A 12,165-nucleotide genomic window follows, 5' to 3' on the forward strand; every position below is an offset into this window, starting at 1 on the left:
TGGTAAATTGCCTTCATTATACCCCATCCAGAATCACATTATTCAATTCAGAATCTGAGGGCAGGTGCCCGATATGCCGGACCCCAAATGCAGACTTTTTGCATATTCTCTGGGCCTGCCCGATGCTGGGATCATATTGGTCAGAGGTGTGCAAGGTCCTAGTGGACATTACTGGCTTTCGGGTGGACGTGCTTTCCCGTACATGTATGTTTGACGTTGTGGGCAAAATGTTTATTATCATCCATAGACTGTTAAATCTAGGTCTTTTCGTAGCTAAACGAGTTATATATTAGAAATGGAAGGACAACTGTCCTCTCATGCCCAATATGTGGATGTCAAATATGGAATTGGCCAACGATATGGATATACTGTATGCTACCCTCTCCCAGCGGGGTGTCATCCCAAAGACAAATAGGCTGCTCTTAAGGACTATATAATGTTCGAAAACTGACTGATACACAACATGACCAAAGCACTGACTCTGTGGCAGATTGAGAATAGATATGGCTTAACCACTGATATACAATGTAATCAGGCACCATGTAATGTATATGCCTTGCCTCCTGATGCTTTATTTTTGTACTGTTTGTTCAACCACCTAAGTGCTGAAATAAAAAAAGAATTCAAAAAATGCCATGCCACCTCTGCCTGCATGGACTTTGCATCACAGCAACTGTCAGAGATGCATATGTGACATTTGAGCCTGCTCTGTGCCATGGCAGAACTGGCTCTCTAACTGTTAGGAGACTGGCTACAGCAAGTCATGTGTACAATCATTTTACCAAGGCGCATTTATGAATGAGGGCTCTGTGTCATTTAATCGACAGCCGTTTTTTCGACGGGTGGTTTTACGAAGAGTTTTGCCGAAAAAACTCATCAAATTTTTGTCCAATACATTTTTGGGGGGTTACTCCCCTCCCCCTCCTCTACCAATTTTCTGTTTTCCCCATCCCTTAATATGCCCTCCCCATTCCCCCCCCAAAAAATGTTGATGAGTGTTTTCGGCAAAAACCATTCGTAAAAACACCAGTCGAAAAAACGGGTGTCGGGTGTCGATGAAAGGACGTAGTACCATGAATGAGGGGGTCTGACCCCCTTTTACCCCTATACACCTTCGCCAATTACATGTACTCATTACACAGACAGCCTTAGAATCATTAGCAGCATTTAATTTAAATAAGAATAAAAAAAGCCAGGGCTTTCACACCTTTGCAGATGACAATCCGTCACATCAAAACATACATGACAACATCTTTGCCACAGCTGGGAGGGAGGTTTTGTAACAGAGCTCGGGAGAATTGAATGTTCCCATTGGATTGAATGGGGGTTAGAAATATTTTAGGAGGGAGAAGGTAAAATAGAGCGCAATTTGTGATGAAATAATTGAGAGACTCCCGACTATGTCGGGAGGGTTTGCATGCAAGTAAATGTGGAATAATATCAACTATTCTAGCTGGATATGGGAGAATCTCGGTGTTAGTACATCAAAATGTGGAGTTTATCGGCATGCACGAAATTGTAGGCCACAGAAACATAACTCAATGAAGTTAACTCCAGATAAGATACTAAAGGCCTGGGTAAGCCAGTCTGCCTGCTCTGTACAGGCAAACCTGACGACCTATCTGCCCCCTTGTGCATACAGCACATTGGCCACCGAAAGAAAGCCAAAATATGAATTAGGTAACAATGTCATGTGCAGCCCACTTTAATTGCAAAGTGCGAACTTTTCAGCTGACTAAAGTCAAGAAACGAACTCATCATGTTGTGATGTTTCTCGCAGTTTCTGTGTTGTGCATGCGCCCAGCACCGGGCAGCGTGGGCCACATGCAGCTCACTACAGTGGGAATAGGTTGTGCTGCCAAGCTTGATCAAAGTGGGGGCCTGTGCCCCCCTGCCCTTCCATGGGAACACCACTAACTATAGTTAATATGTTCACCAGTGGATAAAGTGGGGTGCTACATTGAGGGGGGGTGTTGCCAAAGTATGTGTGTATTTAGGCCACACCCCAAATGAGAGCCCCCCCCCACTCGCCAATGCAGGGTAGAGGGGTTGGTGAAAGGCTGGGGCACACCAAAGGTGTAATACCAGTGTGCCCCTCTCTCACACGCACCAGGCAGCCCTTTCATTCAAGGTGCCGCGTGGATAACAACCACAGGCTCCTTGAATGAAAGGGCTGCCTGCTGCGTGATGACTACTCTGAAACAGTAACCAGTCTCTCCGTTTGTTTTCCTGTAAAGAGTCATCACTCCTCATGAAGCCTCATTTAAAAGGCCTCATGCTGCATGATGACACCTGCAGGCAGTCTGTGTAACTGTGCAACGCTTCGGCTACAGGACTGCCTGAGGAGCCCTTTCTTGAGACTGCCGAGGCGTGGCCCAGGCTAACACCGGCCCACTTAAAGCCCTGATGATCACCCATATAGTATACACCTCCTCAATTACGTGCAGTCATTACACAACAGAACGTGATTTATGCTGCAGTGAAGAGCACTCCGTTTATAGTCGGGAGTTCTGCCCTGTGGGCAATAAAAAGTGGCATAATTAAAAGTTCAGAGTTAAATAGATAATGTATTGTGCGAGCACATATTAGAAACATGCGGATTTTGCTATGGTAATTTCTTTGCGGTATTTTCTTCAACAAGTATACACCAGTAAACCATCTGTGAGCAAATTCGTAGACGTGGCTGGGACGTTTGGATGCTTTCATGAAAGCTCCAGGGGGCGGTAGAGGGATGAATGTTTACGTTAGAGCTGCAGAATAATGTGCATAATGTTCTGATTTCACTTTCAAAATGTCAGCAGCATGCAAACAGATTTTTAGAAGTAAAAAAAAACTTTGCTGCATTGGCCGGGAATCGAACCCGGGCCTCCCGCGTGGCAGGCGAGAATTCTACCACTGAACCACCAATGCTTGCATGTTGACCCCTGTGGGAAAAAGTGCAGTTGAGCACAATTCACGAATGCCAAAGGACCGGATAGAGCGACAGGAAAGCAATGCACTTTCAATTTCAAAAGCAGGGAGCAGGCAGAGAGCTCACATTCTGGTGAAATCTTCATTCATACTTTGCTACGTCCTTTTTTTAAGTTTTACTCTCTGCCTTACTGTAGTTCGCACGGAAATAAGAGAAACCTTGTCAACCACTTCAATTCCTTCAAACTCATTATTGCTTACAACATTAATATGTCCGGTCAGATTCATGGGTAAGACTTTTAGAAAATATTATTCAATAATAAAATCAAATTTCTCATTTCATTGTAAATTGAATACATTCATTAATGCTCATATCTTCTATTTCACAATGATATCATTGCCTCTAGACAAAAGATTATTCTTCATGAATTCTGCAAAGAAACTAGAAAAGCGGATGCCATTAACACCAAAAACAAGTTAACTCAGCCCAATAATTCTCAGTTCTCACCATACATTGATTCGAAGTGCACGGTTCTTGGCGCAAGCATAATGAGTTTAGATGAAATTAATCAAGACCAATGACTTTTCTTTGTATACCAATCAACACCCACACGTGTTTCGAGTCTTAGGGAGAGGTTGCACTATTCAGTGTATTTCACTTTTGATAAACTTTTTATTTCGCTATCGGTATATCTGTAAGTATTGGTATAGTCGCAGTTATTAGATCATCCCTCCCGCGTCTTTGTCAAGGTGTTTGCTGTTGTGTGATTAAACCTAAGGAAGATAGAAGCCCTTTATCTACAAAGTGCTGCTGGCGGTCACCTGCTGGCCAACAAACTGCCACCAAGGCCAGCCGCCCTGCCGCGACTCCTAGCAAGGAAAGGGGAAGCTAGACCCGGCCAGGACCGCTGTCTCATCGAGTAAACAGCTCCCGCCTGAAAGAGGAAGAGACCGAGGGCAGCCTCCTGCTGCCTTGGGAAGACCACCATGTTCGACTGCCATCTGCCAATGTAACTGTCTCTCATTTCGGACCTACAGGCCCATACCGTGTGATCACGGTCCTGCCGGTCCCTGCTGGTCTGGGCCCCCCAGATCAGACTGGTGCCTTGGGTCCGCCCAGGCTACCCTCCATCCAGGCAGGCACACCGGGTAATTATTGCCCCAACTGGTTAGGAAAGACACCTGCAGTAAAACTATCTTGTTCATATTATCTAAAGTGGGGATAGTAATGCACTGCAGCACAGACATGAATGGCACTTTCTACTGGTTTTATGGAGAACTATTTGGCCCGAGGAGGAAAACAGCCAATGCCGAAATGGAGCAATGTCTAGACAGTATCCCGATCCCTCTGCTCTCCAGAGAAGCCAGTGCCCTATTCAAAAGTCCCATGACGCAAGAAGAAATCAAAACAGCAATCTGCGAGGTGCCCAATGGTAATGCACCCAGGTCAGATGGGCTATGCCAGAATTTTATGAAGAATTTCCGGACCTCCTACCCCATATCTATTACAGCTTTGGGAGGAGTCCCTTTCAAAAGGGACATTACCCGAATCAATGCGAGAACTCATAATAATCTTGCTTTTATAACTTAATAAGCCTGCGCGGGATTGCGTCTTCTGCCGTCCACTATCTCTTATCAAGGTGGACGTTAAAAGGTACGCCAAAATAATACCAACTAGGCTTCTACCCTTCTAATGCACCTGGACCAGTCGGGATGACTCTAAATCTGCAAAGAATATTCAACATGTTGATCTGAGTGGACCCAGAGGTGCATGAAGTGGCTGTTTCTCTAGACATGCAGAAAGTATTTGACTCTGTGTCCTGGCAATTCCTCTTCAAAGTCCTAGAGAAATAGGGTTTTGGCCCTGATTTTTCCATCTTGGATTAGATTGTTATGAACAAAGCCATTCGCCAGGCGGAGATCGAATGACATACTCTCCTCAATTCTCCATTTAGCTAAGTGTACGAGGCAAGGCAGCCCTCGTTCCCCACTACTATTCGCATTGGTGGTGGAACTGCTGGCAGACATCATTAGCGATCATTTCCAAGATAAGGGCATCAAACTGGGGGGCACTCCTGAAATGATATTGCTTTGCGCTGATGCTATTCAATTACTTGTGAGGAATCCGGGCAGGGCATATAGCCCATGATCCTGACCCAAGTGGTGACTGATTTCAGTAAATACTCAAGACTCTGCATTAGTAGAGCTAAATCCAAAGTGTTTCCATTAAGCTCCAAAACCAAGAGACCCGCCAACATGGCTGGCATCAAATGGTCCGACACCCCATTTAAATACTTCGGTACCCTATTTCCACATTCAAACATTGGAATCTTTGACGGTATCCATGGAGCATATATAATACAACTGCGGCGGAACTTGGCGAGATGGAGCAAATCACCAATGTCGCTAATGGGTAGAATTTCAGCCTGAAGGTTATCGTCCTTCCCAAGCTGCTATATTTGTTCGGTAAGATATTGTTATGGCGAGGCAGAGACTTTTTCACTGAATGGGTGTGCCTGTGCACCGATTTTGTGTTGACACCCGGCCCAATTACAATGCAATGAGCAGTCTTAGCGCTGCGGTATGAGTCTGGTAGCCTTGCGGCTACACATTTTGAATTATACTACTTGCTTGCACAGAATCAGTTTGCAGCATACTGGTTCGGGACTGATATGGCACATCCCCATGTTAAACTAGAAACCGTGACTGCTAGTGATGCCAATCTACAAACTCTTCTGCTTGTTGACTGCTATAAATGGGACAATCCAGTAGACTCAGTGGGATCCACACTTCCTGCGTGGAGGAAACTGTTCCGGCAGGTGGAGATTGCCGCCCCTTACGATAAACAATCCTGCCCTAAGCCCCATCATGGACTGCAGGATCATCACAGACTGGCTGGAAGCACAGTTTCACACGCTGGGAGACATGTTTGTTGAGGGTCATTTCAAAGATTGGAATGGAGTCACGGCTCAGATCGACAGTGGGCCATTATAAATATTGCAATTTAAACGCATGCACGCATCATTTAGGTGGCATTGGCCTTCTTTCCCGTGGGAACCAGTTCCCTATCCTTGCTTGTCACACATAATGAATTCCAGGAGGTGAGGAGAGGGATATCTGCCCTATATAATCTAGTACAACAGAATACACCACAGATAGAGTCAAAAGCTAGACTCAAATGGAGTCAGGACTTGCAGATGGTGTTGAGCAATGGACAAGCATTTTGTAGACTTGCAAAAGAGTTTAAGCTCATCTACTTTAACATGGTAAATTGCCTTCATTATACCCCATCCAGAATCACATTATTCAATTCAGAATCTGAGGGCAGGTGCCCGATATGCCGGACCCCAAATGCAGACTTTTTGCATATTCTCTGGGCCTGCCCGATGCTGGGATCATATTGGTCAGAGGTGTGCAAGGTCCTAGTGGACATTACTGGCTTTCGGGTGGACGTGCTTTCCCGTACATGTATGTTTGACGTTGTGGGCAAAATGTTTATTATCATCCATAGACTGTTAAATCTAGGTCTTTTCGTAGCTAAACGAGTTATATATTAGAAATGGAAGGACAACTGTCCTCTCATGCCCAATATGTGGATGTCAAATATGGAATTGGCCAACGATATGGATATACTGTATGCTACCCTCTCCCAGCGGGGTGTCATCCCAAAGACAAATAGGCTGCTCTTAAGGACTATATAATGTTCGAAAACTGACTGATACACAACATGACCAAAGCACTGACTCTGTGGCAGATTGAGAATAGATATGGCTTAACCACTGATATACAATGTAATCAGGCACCATGTAATGTATATGCCTTGCCTCCTGATGCTTTATTTTTGTACTGTTTGTTCAACCACCTAAGTGCTGAAATAAAGAAAGAATTCAAAAAATGCCATGCCACCTCTGCCTGCATGGACTTTGCATCACAGCAACTGTCAGAGATGCATATGTGACATTTGAGCCTGCTCTGTGCCATGGCAGAACTGGCTCTCTAACTGTTAGGAGACTGGCTACAGCAAGTCATGTGTACAATCATTTTACCAAGGCGCATTTATGAATGAGGGCTCTGTGTCATTTAATCGACAGCCGTTTTTTCGACGGGTGGTTTTACGAAGAGTTTTGCCGAAAAAACTCATCAAATTTTTGTCCAATACATTTTTGGGGGGTTACTCCCCTCCCCCTCCTCTACCAATTTTCTGTTTTCCCCATCCCTTAATATGCCCTCCCCATTCCCCCCCCAAAAAATGTTGATGAGTGTTTTCGGCAAAAACCATTCGTAAAAACACCAGTCGAAAAAACGGGTGTCGGGTGTCGATGAAAGGACGTAGTACCATGAATGAGGGGGTCTGACCCCCTTTTACCCCTATACACCTTCGCCAATTACATGTACTCATTACACAGACAGCCTTAGAATCATTAGCAGCATTTAATTTAAATAAGAATAAAAAAAGCCAGGGCTTTCACACCTTTGCAGATGACAATCCGTCACATCAAAACATACATGACAACATCTTTGCCACAGCTGGGAGGGAGGTTTTGTAACAGAGCTCGGGAGAATTGAATGTTCCCATTGGATTGAATGGGGGTTAGAAATATTTTAGGAGGGAGAAGGTAAAATAGAGCGCAATTTGTGATGAAATAATTGAGAGACTCCCGACTATGTCGGGAGGGTTTGCATGCAAGTAAATGTGGAATAATATCAACTATTCTAGCTGGATATGGGAGAATCTCGGTGTTAGTACATCAAAATGTGGAGTTTATCGGCATGCACGAAATTGTAGGCCACAGAAACATAACTCAATGAAGTTAACTCCAGATAAGATACTAAAGGCCTGGGTAAGCCAGTCTGCCTGCTCTGTACAGGCAAACCTGACGACCTATCTGCCCCCTTGTGCATACAGCACATTGGCCACCGAAAGAAAGCCAAAATATGAATTAGGTAACAATGTCATGTGCAGCCCACTTTAATTGCAAAGTGCGAACTTTTCAGCTGACTAAAGTCAAGAAACGAACTCATCATGTTGTGATGTTTCTCGCAGTTTCTGTGTTGTGCATGCGCCCAGCACCGGGCAGCGTGGGCCACATGCAGCTCACTACAGTGGGAATAGGTTGTGCTGCCAAGCTTGATCAAAGTGGGGGCCTGTGCCCCCCTGCCCTTCCATGGGAACACCACTAACTATAGTTAATATGTTCACCAGTGGATAAAGTGGGGTGCTACATTGAGGGGGGGTGTTGCCAAAGTATGTGTGTATTTAGGCCACACCCCAAATGAGAGCCCCCCCCCACTCGCCAATGCAGGGTAGAGGGGTTGGTGAAAGGCTGGGGCACACCAAAGGTGTAATACCAGTGTGCCCCTCTCTCACACGCACCAGGCAGCCCTTTCATTCAAGGTGCCGCGTGGATAACAACCACAGGCTCCTTGAATGAAAGGGCTGCCTGCTGCGTGATGACTACTCTGAAACAGTAACCAGTCTCTCCGTTTGTTTTCCTGTAAAGAGTCATCACTCCTCATGAAGCCTCATTTAAAAGGCCTCATGCTGCATGATGACACCTGCAGGCAGTCTGTGTAACTGTGCAACGCTTCGGCTACAGGACTGCCTGAGGAGCCCTTTCTTGAGACTGCCGAGGCGTGGCCCAGGCTAACACCGGCCCACTTAAAGCCCTGATGATCACCCATATAGTATACACCTCCTCAATTACGTGCAGTCATTACACAACAGAACGTGATTTATGCTGCAGTGAAGAGCACTCCGTTTATAGTCGGGAGTTCTGCCCTGTGGGCAATAAAAAGTGGCATAATTAAAAGTTCAGAGTTAAATAGATAATGTATTGTGCGAGCACATATTAGAAACATGCGGATTTTGCTATGGTAATTTCTTTGCGGTATTTTCTTCAACAAGTATACACCAGTAAACCATCTGTGAGCAAATTCGTAGACGTGGCTGGGACGTTTGGATGCTTTCATGAAAGCTCCAGGGGGCGGTAGAGGGATGAATGTTTACGTTAGAGCTGCAGAATAATGTGCATAATGTTCTGATTTCACTTTCAAAATGTCAGCAGCATGCAAACAGATTTTTAGAAGTAAAAAAAAACTTTGCTGCATTGGCCGGGAATCGAACCCGGGCCTCCCGCGTGGCAGGCGAGAATTCTACCACTGAACCACCAATGCTTGCATGTTGACCCCTGTGGGAAAAAGTGCAGTTGAGCACAATTCACGAATGCCAAAGGACCGGATAGAGCGACAGGAAAGCAATGCACTTTCAATTTCAAAAGCAGGGAGCAGGCAGAGAGCTCACATTCTGGTGAAATCTTCATTCATACTTTGCTACGTCCTTTTTTTAAGTTTTACTCTCTGCCTTACTGTAGTTCGCAGGGAAATAAGAGAAACCTTGTCAACCACTTCAATTCCTTCAAACTCATTATTGCTTACAACATTAATATGTCCGGTCAGATTCATGGGTAAGACTTTTAGAAAATATTATTCAATAATAAAATCAAATTTCTCATTTCATTGTAAATTGAATACATTCATTAATGCTCATATCTTCTATTTCACAATGATATCATTGCCTCTAGACAAAAGATTATTCTTCATGAATTCTGCAAAGAAACTAGAAAAGCGGATGCCATTAACACCAAAAACAAGTTAACTCAGCCCAATAATTCTCAGTTCTCACCATACATTGATTCGAAGTGCACGGTTCTTGGCGCAAGCATAATGAGTTTAGATGAAATTAATCAAGACCAATGACTTTTCTTTGTATACCAATCAACACCCACACGTGTTTCGAGTCTTAGGGAGAGGTTGCACTATTCAGTGTATTTCACTTTTGATAAACTTTTTATTTCGCTATCGGTATATCTGTAAGTATTGGTATAGTCGCAGTTATTAGATCATCCCTCCCGCGTCTTTGTCAAGGTGTTTGCTGTTGTGTGATTAAACCTAAGGAAGATAGAAGCCCTTTATCTACAAAGTGCTGCTGGCGGTCACCTGCTGGCCAACAAACTGCCACCAAGGCCAGCCGCCCTGCCGCGACTCCTAGCAAGGAAAGGGGAAGCTAGACCCGGCCAGGACCGCTGTCTCATCGAGTAAACAGCTCCCGCCTGAAAGAGGAAGAGACCGAGGGCAGCCTCCTGCTGCCTTGGGAAGACCACCATGTTCGACTGCCATCTGCCAATGTAACTGTCTCTCATTTCGGACCTACAGGCCCATACCGTGTGATCACGGTCCTGCCGGTCCCTGCTGGTCTGGGCCCCCCAGATCAGACTGGTGCCTTGGGTCCGCCCAGGCTACCCTCCATCCAGGCAGGCACACCGGGTAATTATTGCCCCAACTGGTTAGGAAAGACACCTGCAGTAAAACTATCTTGTTCATATTATCTAAAGTGGGGATAGTAATGCACTGCAGCACAGACATGAATGGCACTTTCTACTGGTTTTATGGAGAACTATTTGGCCCGAGGAGGAAAACAGCCAATGCCGAAATGGAGCAATGTCTAGACAGTATCCCGATCCCTCTGCTCTCCAGAGAAGCCAGTGCCCTATTCAAAAGTCCCATGACGCAAGAAGAAATCAAAACAGCAATCTGCGAGGTGCCCAATGGTAATGCACCCAGGTCAGATGGGCTATGCCAGAATTTTATGAAGAATTTCCGGACCTCCTACCCCATATCTATTACAGCTTTGGGAGGAGTCCCTTTCAAAAGGGACATTACCCGAATCAATGCGAGAACTCATAATAATCTTGCTTTTATAACTTAATAAGCCTGCGCGGGATTGCGTCTTCTGCCGTCCACTATCTCTTATCAAGGTGGACGTTAAAAGGTACGCCAAAATAATACCAACTAGGCTTCTACCCTTCTAATGCACCTGGACCAGTCGGGATGACTCTAAATCTGCAAAGACTATTCAACATGTTGATCTGAGTGGACCCAGAGGTGCATGAAGTGGCTGTTTCTCTAGACATGCAGAAAGTATTTGACTCTGTGTCCTGGCAATTCCTCTTCAAAGTCCTAGAGAAATATGGTTTTGGCCCTGATTTTTCCATCTTGGATTAGATTGTTATGAACAAAGCCATTCGCCAGGCGGAGATCGAATGACATACTCTCCTCAATTCTCCATTTAGCTAAGTGTACGAGGCAAGGCAGCCCTCGTTCCCCACTACTATTCGCATTGGTGGTGGAACTGCTGGCAGACATCATTAGCGATCATTTCCAAGATAAGGGCATCAAACTGGGGGGAACTCCTGAAATGATATTGCTTTGCGCTGATGCTATTCAATTACTTGTGAGGAATCCGGGCAGGGCATATAGCCCATGATCCTGACCCAAGTGGTGACTGATTTCAGTAAATACTCAAGACTCTGCATTAGTAGAGCTAAATCCAAAGTGTTTCCATTAAGCTCCAAAACCATGAGACCCGCCAACATGGCTGGCATCAAATGGTCCGACACCCCATTTAAATACTTCGGTACCCTATTTCCACATTCAAACATTGGAATCTTTGACGGTATCCATGGAGCATATATAATACAACTGCGGCGGAACTTGGCGAGGTGGAGCAAATCACCAATGTCGCTAATGGGTAGAATTTCAGCCTGAAGGTTATCGTCCTTCCCAAGCTGCTATATTTGTTCGGTAAGATATTGTTATGGCGAGGCAGAGACTTTTTCACTGAATGGGTGTGCCTGTGCACCGATTTTGTGTTGACACCCGGCCCAATTACAATGCAATGAGCAGTCTTAGCGCTGCGGTATGAGTCTGGTAGCCTTGCGGCTACACATTTTGAATTATACTACTTGCTTGCACAGAATCAGTTTGCAGCATACTGGTTCGGGACTGATATGGCACATGCCCATGTTAAACTAGAAACCGTGACTGCTAGTGATGCCAATCTACAAACTCTTCTGCTTGTTGACTGCTATAAATGGGACAATCCAGTAGACTCAGTGGGATCCACACTTCCTGCGTGGAGGAAACTGTTCCGGCAGGTGGAGATTGCCGCCCCTTACGATAAACAATCCTGCCCTAAGCCCCATCATGGACTGCAGGATCATCACAGACTGGCTGGAAGCACAGTTTCACACGCTGGGAGACATGTTTGTTGAGGGTCATTTCAAAGATTGGAATGGAGTCACGGCTCAGATCGACAGTGGGCCATTATAAATATTGCAATTTAAACGCATGCACGCATCATTTAGGTGGCATTGGCCTTCTTTCCCGTGGGAACCAGTTCCCTATCCTTGCTTGTCA

General features: G+C 45.2%; 2 non-coding genes across 2 annotated transcripts; both read right to left on the reverse strand.

The window, feature by feature from the left end:
- Nucleotides 1–2,839: 2,839 nt before the first annotated feature.
- Nucleotides 2,840–2,910, reverse strand: TRNAG-GCC (transfer RNA glycine (anticodon GCC)). Its single transcript has one exon. It is a non-coding gene; the product is annotated as a tRNA-Gly (tRNA).
- A 6,103-nt stretch (nucleotides 2,911–9,013) lies between these two features.
- Nucleotides 9,014–9,084, reverse strand: TRNAG-GCC (transfer RNA glycine (anticodon GCC)). Its single transcript has one exon. It is a non-coding gene; the product is annotated as a tRNA-Gly (tRNA).
- Nucleotides 9,085–12,165: the final 3,081 nt, after the last annotated feature.

Source organism: Ambystoma mexicanum, chromosome 1p (assembly GCF_040938575.1).
Source record: "Ambystoma mexicanum isolate Mex_15411 chromosome 1p, UKY_AmexF1_1, whole genome shotgun sequence".
Taxonomy (NCBI): Eukaryota; Metazoa; Chordata; class Amphibia; order Caudata; family Ambystomatidae; genus Ambystoma; species Ambystoma mexicanum.